Here is a 13785-nt window from a genome sequence, read left to right on the forward strand (position 1 = left end):
ATTGGAAGGGGAAATATTGATTGTTAAGGACATGTAATTCTGGCCGGATTTCCTTCTCTTTCCCTCTGTTCTGTGCGCAATTGTCTCTGTGTGGCGGTATGAGAATATGGGTAAAAGTTTTGCTAACTTCTGATCAAAGACGAACAAAAAAAAAAATAAAATGTGACATGATACCTCTAAAATTATAATGGGACATTTAATATCTGATGTCTAGTAGCTGGCATACCATGAACATTTTGTGTTAATCCTTATTTGTGTAATTGAGTGATTTTAATATATTATTATATAGAAAAATGAATTGTGCCTGTATTGACAATGCGGTGGAAATGTAGATGTGGAAAGGGAATAGAAAGAAATTGCGAGACACTTGCATAATTGTTACGTAGATAACTTAATCTAGCACTATTTTCTGATTACAATTCCGGTGCCTGGTTGGTTGTGTTTCGCACTGCAATCTAGTCCATTCATTAGAATCTATCCTAACCACATATAATTATTATATCTTCGTCCTGTTAACACCGAGGATGAAGGCAGCTGGCAGTGGTTAGTGTTGTATGTTTTAAAGTTTAAAGTTGCTTCCTAGTTGTGACTGAGACGTGCAGTTAAGAATAAAAACGGATTTCAACTCTAGCATGTTAGTTTGTTTGTGAAAAAATCTAAATTTACAAGACTGAATTGCGCGTCCTTATTTTAAGATACATGGGGACATGTAGTAAAGCTAATTATGTCAATAAGCAACACCCAAACACGGGCCGCTGTTTTCGGGAGTTGCATTTTGAAAAGCGTCTGCATAGGTCGCTATAATTTATGATAAATAATAAAGGTGTAAGTGATTATCTATCTACCTGCCTTTTGCTTGTACATTTGCATTCAGATGCGGATGAATTTATATTTTTCTTCTTTATCTGCATTTCGGGTCAGTGTATGGTTTGGAATCAGTAAAGTTGGTTGATTTTTAAAAGGCTGAATTTACTAATTTGGTAAAACAATGGCGGAATAAGAAATAAAATCAATAGCAGAATGCCCGTTAAAGAGTATATTAACCTGCGGAAATCATAGCATTAAACACCTGGGCTCCCACAGACCGCTTTATTATCGGTTTATCCGTTGAAAGCTTACATAGAAGAGGTGACGATAAGTTATGTTATTTGTCTCCGGTGGGGCTGGGGAGAATCTCAATGTTGAACACTATGTATTTTTTTTAAAGCAAGCCAAATTTATCTGGGCTGCTTTTGTCTCACTAAGATTTCTGGTGTACATACGTTAACTGTTTGAATCCAGTAACCGGTGTTTGGACACCGGCACCTATTTTGAGTTCCACTTATTTAATTGCTCATTAATTAATTAATGTGCGGATAATTTCCTTATCTGCGACGAATCTAAATTAATAATGTGAACTCGTCCTTTCGGTGACTGATGCGCCTATTTTTACAATGTGTGATGATGAAAAACTGGGGTGAATCCTAGATTCCCTTTCTGACGTGAAGCGCTAAACCGCTCTCCATTCAAGAATATTTAGTCCAGGGGAGCGTGGGTTTGCGAGAGCGCTCTGTCGTTTAACCCTTCCCGTGCCAGATCTCTCTAAACCTAAAGTATAAACCTGGGTTAATTTAACATCAAAGCACAAAAAGTCATCTGCTGGAGGAACTCAGCGGTTGAGTAGCATCTGTGGAGGCAAAAGGTTTCTGATCAGGGTCTCGTCCTGGAATGTCAACACTTTATTCCACTCCATAGATGCTACCTGACCTGCTAAATCCCTCCAGCATGTTGTATGTGTTACGTCGACCATCTCTCTGCCTCCACAAATGTTGCTTGAACCTTGAATTCCTCCAGTAGCTTTTACTCCAGATTCCAGTAACTGTCGTTTCTTGCCGCAATGAAAGGACTGGGGTGGGCAGGCACACTGCGCATACGTGTCCATTCTTGATGCAGTGTACCAGTAATATCATGGTTAGAATCACAAGAAGGAAGAGGAACCCGTGCAACGTGAAACAGTCTTGCAAGTAAAGAGGCTAGCCACTCAGCACGATGAGGAAAAAAAAACCCGACTTATTCGAGGGGGCAGAGACTCTCTGAGATTCTCTTCCCAAGAAATCTGTAGAACTCCCGAATAGCCACAACAGTGATTGTTAGACGCTCTTATATGAAAGTGTATGGCGTGGTGTCGAGAGAAAAAGATGAGCTGTTATTTTATTGAAGGACATAAACATACAAAAAGAAGCAGGCCTCTCGGCCCTACCGCGGCCGATCTCCCCCGAACCGAGAATATTCTTCAGTCTCTGTTTTCCGTGGTCCTCAAATCCTCGATCTTGCAAAAATTATCTACCCCTCTCTGACTCTCTACTCGTCACTACCATCGGGAAGAAGGCGCAGGAGCTTAGGTCCCACACCACCAGGTTCAGGAACGGTTATTACCCTCGAACTATCATGCTCCTGAACCAATGTCGGTAACTTCACTCACCAGAACAATGATCTGCTTCTACCCATGGACTCATTTTCAAGAACATTGCAATTCATGTTCTCAACATTATTTTTGTTTAAATGTGCACCATTTGTCGTCCTTTGCACTTTGATCTTTGCTTATGTATGAGTTTTCATAAATTCTGTTGTATTCCTTTATTTTCCCGTATATGCCTGCAACAAAATGAATCTCAAGGTAGCATGTGGTTTCATTACTTACTAATTATTGCTTATTATTGTTTTTCTATTTGCTCAGTTTGCCTGATTTTGCACATTGGTTGGTTGTCAGTCGTTGTGTGTAGTTTTTCATTGATTCTATTGTATTCCTTTGTTCTGCTGTGAATGCCCGAAAGAAAATGAATGTTAGAGTGGTGTATGGTGACATATATACACTTTGATAATAAATTTATTTTGAACTCTGAACTCCCTCCAGTGATCGAACATCTACGACCCTAATGATTTCGTCTAGATGACGCGCAAATAAAAGTTTGTCACTGTATCCAGGTACATATGACAAGAACAAAACGATTACTAATTACTAGAAATGTATCACCCTCTGCCAGAAGTTCCTACATAGTTCAGATGGATATAGGAACTTATTCTTCTCTCTGTACCTTGCGTTCTAATGATTCAGCACTCTGTTTAATTCCGACCCAGTAAGGTTTATTAATCGGGTTCCCTTTTTCTCCAGGATTCCCTGCCCTGCAAGTAATAACTTAACCGGCTAATCTTTGTACCTTGCTCGTTTCTAACATCACTGGAACCAGCCATAACGTACCAATGTTTGTTCTCCTGTCAGCACCCTTGAACTTTCTGACACGCAGGAATATTGACATTGGCCTTCGCGGGCTAATCGCTCAATTGGGAATCACAGCCAAGTGGGTTTGTACTCGGATGCGAGCAGGCGTGGAGGAGAAGGAGCGTTGCTGGCTGGTTGGCAGGTGTGAGACCATTGACCAAGGATAGGGTTATGCCGTGGGCCAGCAGTCGCGAACTTAGTGCAAATCATGGACGGGCGAGCTTGGGAGGTGTTGGGCAGTTTGGGAAAACAGTGAAGATTGCTGATCGACTCCTAATTTTACAAGTACAGCAGAAGATTACCAGAATAACGGTGAAATTTTATAAGCATTAGCTGGACCACAGTGGACTGTTTAAAGAGACAATGATTGCACAGATTTTCAATTGCAAATTAAGCTTGGAAATGGACATGAAGATTATGTAGGAAGCATTATCTTCTTGGATGCCAAAGTCAGACTAAGTTTATTGTCAATGTACGTATACATATACATTATGTCACCATACACTGCCTTGAGAAAGATCTTCCAGCAGACATTTACAGGAAAATACATAAATGCTACAACATTTATGAAAAAACACATATAAACAAAGGGTGACGAACGAACAATGTACAAAAGACGACAAGTTATGAAAATGATTAATAAATACATAAATAATACTGAGACCATGAGCTGTAGAGTCTTTGAAAGTGAGTCCGGAGGTTGTGGAATCAGTTCAGAGTCGAGATGAGTGAAGTTATCCACGTTGGTTCATGAGCCTGATGGTTGAAGGGGAGTAACTGTTTTTGAATCTAATGCGTGGGATCTATGGCTCCTGTACCTCCTGCCCGATGGTAATAGCGAGAAGAGAGCATGGCCTGGATGCTGGGGTCCTTAATGATGGATGCTGCTTTCTTGTAGTTGGGAAGGTGTTTGATGGACCGATCATAGATTAGTCATTCTCTCAGTGGATGACAGAGCGGGACCGAGGGACCAACCCTTGTTCCCGTTTCCACAGAGCCCGGATTCCCAGCATTAGTGTCAGGGAAGGTATGAAGGCTTTGGAGAAGGCGCAGAACAGGTTTCCCAAAATAGTTCCAGGGTTGAGCGTGGACGGACTGGGTAAACAAAGTTCACATTGGAACAGAGGAGTTGGTCGGGGATCTGGCAGAAGGACTTGAAGCTTATGGGCAGGATGGATGGAGAAGCCATCTCTTCCTTTGGCGGGGGGGGTGTGTGGGGGGGGGTGCAGAGAAAAAAGCTTATTGGCGAAAAACGGCAGAAAGTGACATGATGAGAAACTATCTCACTCAGTGAACGATCAAGGGTGTAGAATCTCAGGGGAGGTCGAGAGATAGATCCATTTGCATCGTTCACGGGGTGAGGGGAGAAGGCGGAAAACTGGTAATAACCCAGTTATTTTTATTATTCTTACAAGCCTGAAAACAGGCTGTTGAGGGAACTCATCGGGTGGAACAGCATCTGTGAAGGGAAAAGGATGGTGGACATTTCGGGTCGAGACTTTGCATCGGAATTGGACCCGAAAGGTTCGCCGCCCATCTGTCTCCACAGGTGTTGACTGACCCCGCTGTGTTTCGCAAGAGTTTGTTTCTTCTGGCTACCTCCGCACTCAGTATCTACACTCTCTTGTGTCTCTACTCTTAGAGCCGGCAACGACTCCGCGGACGAAATCTCCCTCCTCCCCGTGAGAATCATTCTGCGAACTTGGCTATTCGTTGGGTGAACTCCTTGAGAGGCCGATCGGCATCGTTTCTTTCCTCGACCACCCAGCATAGCCTTGTCGGTAATAATCGCCAAGTTCCCTGCGATGCTACGGGGCATCACTTCCATAATAATCCTTTGCATGGAAGGTGACCGTAACAGAAAAATGCATGATTTTATCCCCAAACAAAACAAAACCAAAATGTCAATTACGTTTTCTAGTAACGACCCCTACGGTTATACAATGGGGTGAAGGCTGCGCTGAGGTGAGGTTTTGCTCCAATTTAAGACTTTCATGAATCAATTTCCCTACAAACAGCTCAGATTTATACACAGGAGGCTTGAACAAAGTTTTATGTAATGATGTTTTAGGTACAAAGCATTCTGTAACGGTTTATGGATTAGTTATGTATGAAGGTAATTTTCAGACAGAAATGCTCCCATGAGATCTGGGTGTCTCGAGTTTAACATTTCCGCGCAGAACTGCCTGATCTCTCGAGTAACACACACACACAATATTAGAGAAATTCAGCAGGTCAGGCAGCCACTATGGAAATGAATAAACAGCTGACGTTTCGGGCTGTGACCTTTCACCCAATATGATTGAAAGGTTTCGGCCGGAAACGTCGACTGCTAATTCATTTCCATAGATGCTGCCCGACCGTCTCAGTTTCCATTTTTGCCTGTGATATTCTGCATTCCCAATATCTGCAGAATCTCTTGTGTTCATTGTCTGATGTTGATTTAAGCGAAGACATTGTCCCCTCTATCTGGAAATTCCGGTGCTAAATAACAAGAATTTCGGGCGACCATTTGGAACCTTTATTTTTTCTCGAATCGTCAGGTTTCCGAACGGTCCACGCGCACAACTTCATTTTTTAATTTTATTTTATTTTTTTTTTTTTTTTGCACGATTTATTTATTTATTTTTGTAACTTCTAATAATTTTATATCTTGCGTTGAACTGCTGCCACAAAACAACAGAATTCATAACACATGTCAGTGATAATAAACCTGATTTTGCTCTCAGTTGGGATGCGGTCGCAGAGACAATGAGGGTTTCAGGTGACTTATAAAGGGAGCGACAACTGGGTAAAGACACTGTAAGACTGCGAAACCTAGTTGGCAGGTACTGAAATTGGGACGCGCATGAATGGGCGAGGGGGGGGGGGAGGCAAGAAACAATGTCTATTTGCCCTCCATTCCACTCCAGAGTACAGTCCCAGTAACTGAAGCAGAGCAGAGGCAGCGCACACGGAATACTGGAGGAGCTCAACATCTATGGAGGAGAGTAAACTGTCGACGGTAGAGTCAGGTCTCTACTCGGCCCTATCAGTGGGAAATAACTTCATGGAAAATCATCAAAGCTTTTTGGAGGAAGTGTGCATTTAAATACCCAGCTTCTAAATATTTGACACATTTGATTTACTTATTTGCGAAGAAGGATGAGAAGCGACTTGATAGAGGTGCAGAAGACGATGAGTGGTATAGATAGGGTGGACGGAAATGGCTATTACAGGGGATTATAATATTAAACTGTTTTGAGAGAAGTACCCCAGAGAGTGGAGGGTGAATGGAACGCGTTGCCACGGTTGGTGTACAGGCGAGTACATTCGGGACATTAGAAAACTGATAGAGATGAAAGAAAAATAGAGGATTATGGAGGGCGGAGGGTTGGATTGGTCTTGGAGAAGGTTAAAGGGTTGGTACAACATGGTGGGCCGAAGGGTGTGTACTGTGCTGTAGCTCCATGTTATGGTGAAGAGCCAGAGATGTGAAGCCTATGAAACGACATCTGATGATGCTCAGATGACTGAGACACGGAGGGGACAGGCAGGGTGATGGATAGGCACCCGAATTTCCTGTGACTGTCAGCCTTACTGGGCAAGGGTGAAAAGGATTTGCCCCTTTGTGCTGTTTTACTGTTTGCTATCGAATGTTTAACCCAGTGTTTTCGTCACCACTGTGAACCGGCCACTGCCCCACGTCTATGGGGAAAGTTCCTTCGAAGGAAACTTTTCCACTCCCTCCCTTCCTATATCCCTCCTCCCTCTCCCTCCTATTCGCCTTCCTTCTATTCCTCTTCTCCTAACTGTTATCTTGCCCCAACCTTCTTTCCTCCTTTCTTTGCCCTATCGCTCTTTCTCTTGATCTCTTCTCCACTCCCTCTCCCTCCATCCCTCCCCTCCATCCATCCTCCTTCTCCCCTCTAACTCTCCTCTCTTCTCTACCTACTTTCCCTTTCTTCCCTCTATCCCTCCTGTCCATCATCTCTCACACCTCCTCCCCTCTCATCACTCTTCCCTTCCTTTATACTTCACCTTCCCTCTTCTATCACTCCTCCCCTCTCCTTCTGATCCCTCCCTGTATATTTATTTGCAAGAGACTGTCCACTGCTGGTGGGATTCTGGCCCATACGGTCCATTCTGTGGCCGGTGGGTCAACCCTCATCATAGAGGCAAGAGTTTGTAGATCCACATCTCGACCTGAAGAGTTCTGAGGAAGAAAGGGGTAGGTGCTCCATCCAGAGCAGTCCACACTCTCCCAGCGATATCCTCTCCCATGTGATGTTCACCTCTGCTCTGTCTCATCCATGAATTGGACATAATCGATTGCAGGGGCAACATGATATTACACCCACGTCACATTGTACCACAAACATCATCTCTGTAAGGGAGAACACTGACCATGGGGCTTGCTAGGCACAAAATAGCCACCTCATCTCCAATGCAATTAATTGGCTAGAATTGCCTTTAGATAATCCTGAGAAGGGTGAGAGTACTATGTGCATGTGAAATCTTTCATTTTGTTTGGTGGATCTCGATTGTCAAATTCATTTGGATGTTTGACTATGATCCCCGTACCTCAGCTGGAATCTCATCCTTAACAATGGACACTGGAAGGTGAGATAGAACAGGAGACCAGGCTGGCCATGACCTTCTCTCCAGTGTGGAGGGACAGGGACATATTGTTTTCATCATTATGTAGGGCACTTGACAAGTCTGCGCCACGTTTTGATTATCCTTTCTACGTCCAGTCTATTTAGGCTTTTCATTATTTATTAGATTTCAATAAGATTTCCCCCTCAATCTTCTAAACTACAGCGAGTACGGACCCATACCCTTCGACCCCTCCTCATATGTTAACCTTTTCATTCCAGGGATCATTGTCGTAAAGTTCCTCTGCACCCTCTCCAGCACCAGCAAATCAGTTCTTAGTTATAGAGCCCAAAACTCTTCACAATACTGCAAGTGTGATCTGACCAATGCCTTATAAAGTTTCAGCATTGGATCTTGCTTTTATATTCTAGCCCTTTAGAAATGAATGCTAAAATTGCATTTGCCCTCCTTACTACTGACTCAACCTGCAAGTTAACCTTTAGGGTTCCTGCACGAGGACTTCCGATTTCTGAATTTTCTCCCCATCGGCTTTTATTTCCTCTACCAAAGTGCATGACTAGGCAATTTCCTGCACTATATTCTACCTGCCACTTCTTTGCCCATTCTCACAGCCTGTCGAAGTCCTTCTGCAGACTCCCTGCTTCCTCAACACCACCAGTCCCTCCACCTATCTTTGTATGTGGCATGATACATTCTAGAATTTTCCTCAGACATTCTAGCGTTTTCAACTGGAGCAGCACAGTAGCATAGAGGATGGCAAAGTAGCATGTGTGGTAGCATGGTAGCGTAGCCATTAGTGCAACAGTTTAGACCCCTAGCGGAAAAATGGGAGTTCAATTCCTGCTGCTGTCTTTAAGGAGTTTGTACGTTCGTCCCGGGACTGCGTGGGGTTCCTCCTGGTGCTCCCGTTTTCTCCCACGACCCAAAGTCGTACGGGTTAGGGTTAGTGAGCTGCAGACCTGTTACATTAGCGCCAGACGCATAGCAACTCTTGTTTGGCTGCTTCCTGTGCAATTGAATTGTCGCAAACCATGCATTTCACTGCATGTTTTGAAATTTTGATGTACATGTGACAAATAAAGCTGATTTTTTATGTCTTTACTATTTACAACATGCCACACTCCCAGACTGTATTCTCCCCATCTCTCCTGTTGCAATGCTGTTGTTTCTGAGTGACTGAGATATTTAATGGATAGGTTTAGCAAACTAGGGTGACAAGAGATGTGATGGGTCTTTGATGGCAAGCTGACCGACTGTGGGAGGAAGAGATCCAGGCGAGGAGAAGCACAATTTGAGGCTCAGGGTAAGAGAGGTTTGAGTGGACTTGAGTCGCAGGCAGGAAGAAGACTATCCTTATTATCCCTACAGTCCTCCTACGGTAAAGTGAATGCACTCAGTCTTTTCCCCAGGTTTAGTGAATTAAGAACTGGAGGGTGTAGATTTAGGGTGAGGAGGAAGTGACTTAATTAGAACCAAAGCATAAGCTTTTTCACACAGAGGGTGGTGTGTATGTAGAAGCTCCTAGAAAAAGTGGTTGAGGCAAATACAATATCAACTTTTACAAGACAGTTAGATGAGTGCGTGGATTGGAAATGTTTAGAAGGGTATGTGCCAAAAGTTGGCAAATGGAACTAACATCAAAGTGGGATCTTCGCTGACGTGGACCACTTGAGCCAAAAGACCTATTTCTGTGCTGGGTGACTCTGTGGAGTTTTGGAAGTAGAATTAACACCATAACTTTGATAACTCAGATTCAGAGTTATTTATCACACGTACATCGAAACATACAGTGAAATGCATCATTGTTGTTAACAAAGAAAGATAACAATAGCAGTAAGATATGATATGATAAGATGTGGCTATGCAATAAAGTATGGAATTAAGTGATATAATCCTTACAAGACCATGAGTACTCAATGTACAGAAATACTTCCTACATATATGGAAATATTTATGTATGTCAATAAAACTCATGACCTTTTAAGGTATTATGAAATACACATAGATTTAGATCTTCCATGTATATATATATACATATATGTGTGTGTGTATGTGTTAGAAATGTGCAAAATAGTCTTTTTCAAGGGTGAACAAGAAAACTACAAAAAAGTATATAAAATGATGAGGGTTGTAGAGAGGGTAACTGCAAACAGGCTTTTTCCTTTGAGATTACAACTAGTGGTCATGGGTTAAGGGTGAAAGGTGAAATGTTTACAGTGAGTCTGAGGGGGAACTTCTTCACTTACAGGTTGGTGCTAGTGTGAACAAGTTGCCAGCAGAAGTTATGGATGCAGATTTGATTTCAAAGTTTAAGTGAAATTTGTATAAGTACATGGATGGGAGGGTATGGAGGGCTATGGTCGATGGGACCAAGCAGAATAATAGTTCAGCATGGACTAGATGGGCCAAAGGTCCTGCTTCTGTGCTGTAATGTTCTATGACTCTATCATTCTAAATGTGCAGCACTGTATCATAGGTACAATGCATGTTCCATTGGGCAGAATGTCATCTGCATTATCAACAACACCAAATTGCAATGTTAAATCAATGATCAGCTTTATTTGCCAAATACCTTTACATGTATTAGGAATTTGCTGTGATGTGTTGGCATGACATACAACAAAAAATAATAGCATTCAACAATTAGAAAAGAAAAAGAATTATATAAGCACAATGTTAGAAGTGTGCATTTGGAATAAATGTGCATAAATTCAAAATACCTGAATGTATTCACAATGTAAACAGCATTATAAAATGTGTTTATAGTGCAGTATATTGATGGGAGGAAATCGATAGAGGAGGTGGGGGCTAACTAGAATAGTTAGTACAATGGGAAAAATAACTTTTAAATTGATGTGAAATTTTTGGTTTAATAGCCCTGTAGCACATTCCAGAAGGGAACTTTTGGAAAATGCAGTTGGCAGGGTGGGCAATGCTTGCAATGGATTTTCTGCCTGCTTTGTTGTCCAGGGCACATACAAGTCCTGCGATGTTGGTAGAGTGCAGCCACTTACCTTTACAGCTGACCTGATAGCTCTCTGTAGTTTTCTTATATTGAAAGAAAATCCTGCACCAAATGTGCTGACTGAGTGGGATATGGTCCTCGAGTACCATAATATGAAGTCTTAATTTCGCATTCTACCTCATTATGAACTTGCACCTTATAGTTTACCTGCACTGCACTTTCTCTGTAACTGTTACACTGTATTCCACATTCTGTTGTTTTATCTTGTTCTACTTCAGTGCTCTGTGTAATGATTTGATTTGTATGAATAGTATGTAAGACAAGTTTTTCACTGTATCTTGGTATATGTGACAATAATAAAGTAATTCCATTTCCAATATAGGTTCTTTCACATTTTAATCAATTCAGAGGAATTCCCAGCTGTGTTGGCAAACAAAACTTGGGAGAACTCATGATGCCAAAAGTTTAAAGATAAACAATTAGCCTGATTTATTAACTTGGTCTCCCTACCTACAGGTAATGTCTGATTTTGTGAGTCTGTACAGCATTAGTAACCCTTAGTGGTAAATTTTAATGTGGAACACAGCATAACCCAGTATAAAATTCACCTAAAAGACTGAGAAAAGTTCATCACTGTCAACTTTTATTGATTTAGCATTGAAGATTTAAAAAATCTCCCTTCTTAGAGTTATAGTTATAGAAAACTAAAGCACAGAAACAGGTCCTTCAGTCCATCTATTCCATGCAAAGTATTATTCTACCTAGTACCATTGTCCTGTAGCAGGATCATAGCTCTCTATATCCCTTCCATCCATCTACCTATTTCAAACTTCTCTTAAATATCGAAATTGTACCAGATCCACCACTTCTGCTGGCAGCTTGTTCCACACTCTCACCATGTTCTAACTGAAGAAGCTTTCCCTCATGTTCTCCTTAAACATTTCACCCTTCACCCTTAACCCATGACTTCTAGTTGTACCCTCACCCAATCTCAGTGAAAAAAGCCTGATTTCATTTGCCCTGTCTATACCCCTCATCATTTTGTAAACTTCTATCAAATCTCCCCTTGTTCTCATATGCTATAGGGAATAAAGTCCTAAACTTTTCAACCTTTCCCTGTAACTCAGCTTCTCAAGTCCTTGTTTCAAATCCCTCTATGGCTTCTTCCTTGTGGTACCTGGAGTCAGAATGACAGTAACAGAGAAAGTGCATCATAAGCGCAAATTAAAGCGAATTATCATTATGAGATAAATTACGATGTCAAGAGTTCATCTTATCATACTATGAATCCATTCAATAGTCTTATAACAGCGGGGTAGAAGCCTGGTGGTGCCTGCTTTTATAAAATTGTACCTTTTGCCTGATGGAAGAGGGAGAAGAGAGTATGTCCATGGTGGGTAGGGTCTTTGATTATGCTGACTGCTTTACCAAGACAGCGAGAAGTATAAATAGAGTTCATGGAGGGGAGGCTGGTTTCTCTGATGTGCTGAACTGTGTCCACAACTCTTTGCACTTTCTCGCGGTCATATGCAGAACAGTTGCTATGCCAAACTGTGCTGCATCCAGGTACTTCTTCCAAAAGGTTAGCATAGCAGTTGACAGATAGGCGTAACAAAATACTCAGTCTGACAGTGATGGTGCGACCAACAGATCTAAGCGGCTTGGTGCCCATTGCCTAAAGCCAAGAGGTAAATGTTGGGGATTCTGATGAAGGGCCAGGTCTCAATAAGTGTTTGCATAATATTCACATGAAAACCTACATGGGTGCAATCATCCAAATACCAGTTAAATGAAAAGGCCCCTGGCGCTCTCTCTCTCTCTCTTTCTGATTGATATCTACCATAGAACATTGATGCAGAACTGTTGCACTGCAAGACTCACTCCTCAGAATCAGAATCAGGTTTAATATCATTGACATATGTTGTGAAATTTGTCTAATGGCACTGGGAATTTTAGGTGATGCCACACACCCAAACAAAGCCACCTCATTTGCAGGGACCTGTGGCCACAGCTGATTTGCATCAAGGCAAAAATAGTATGGTATCTTTGAGCAGCATACAGCCTGCCTGTGTTGTGTGTTAAGCAGCAGAGATGCTTCTGAACAAAAGAAAGTGTGCCAGGGTACATAAGAAATGCAAGAAGATGTGCCGAGTGGTGGCAGAGGACTGGGAAGCACAGTGTGGTGGGTTCTGAACCAGAGTTGGGCAGTAGCCAGAGAGTGAATTCAGGGAAAGGGTTTCCAGAACTAGTGTTACCTCCTGGAATAGTTGGAGACACAGAACAGGAGAGGAATACAATGGAGACAATCCATAGGACTATAAGACATAGGAGCAGAATTAGGCTATTTGGCTCTGTTATTCCATCATGGCTGATTTATTATCATTCTCAAAACCTTCTCCTGCCTTCTCCTACAACCTTTGATGACTTTACTAATCAAGAACCTATCAACCTCCACTTCAAATGTGCGCAATGATTTGGCCTCCACAGCTGTCTGGAGCAATGAACTCCACGGATTCACCAACCTCTGGCTAAAAAAATTCTTCTTCATCTCTGTTCTAAAGGGATGTCCTTGTATTCAGAGGCTGTGCTCTCTGGTCCTAGAATCCTCCACATGCACTCTTTCTAGACTTGTCAATAATTAATAGATTTCAATGAGATCCACCCACCCCGTCATTCTTCTAAACTCCAGCAAGTACAGGCCCAGAGCCATTAAATGCTCCTCATATGTTAACCCTTTTGTTTCCAGGATAATTCCCGTGAACCCCCTCTGGACCCCCTCCAATGCCAGCACACCCTTTCTTAGTTGGGAGGTAGTTGGTCCAAGGGGTTAATGAGTTGCAAGTACAAAGGTACTGAAGTTTTGGGGGAACCTGAAGGTGGATTCACAGTTGTTACCCTTCCACCATTAGGCTCCAGAATCAGTGTGGATAACTTCACCTACCGTTACTCCGAACTGATTTCA

General features: G+C 42.3%; 1 protein-coding gene across 5 annotated transcripts in view; it reads left to right on the forward strand.

Annotated features, from left to right (window-relative positions):
• nfixb (nuclear factor I/Xb) overlaps window positions 1-13785 on the forward strand; it is a 413008-nt gene that overhangs the window by 29647 nt on the left and 369576 nt on the right. The gene's annotated exons all lie outside the window — the stretch shown is intronic.

The sequence above is a fragment of the Hemitrygon akajei genome, chromosome 16 (assembly GCF_048418815.1).
Source record: "Hemitrygon akajei chromosome 16, sHemAka1.3, whole genome shotgun sequence".
Classification (NCBI taxonomy): Eukaryota; Metazoa; Chordata; class Chondrichthyes; order Myliobatiformes; family Dasyatidae; genus Hemitrygon; species Hemitrygon akajei.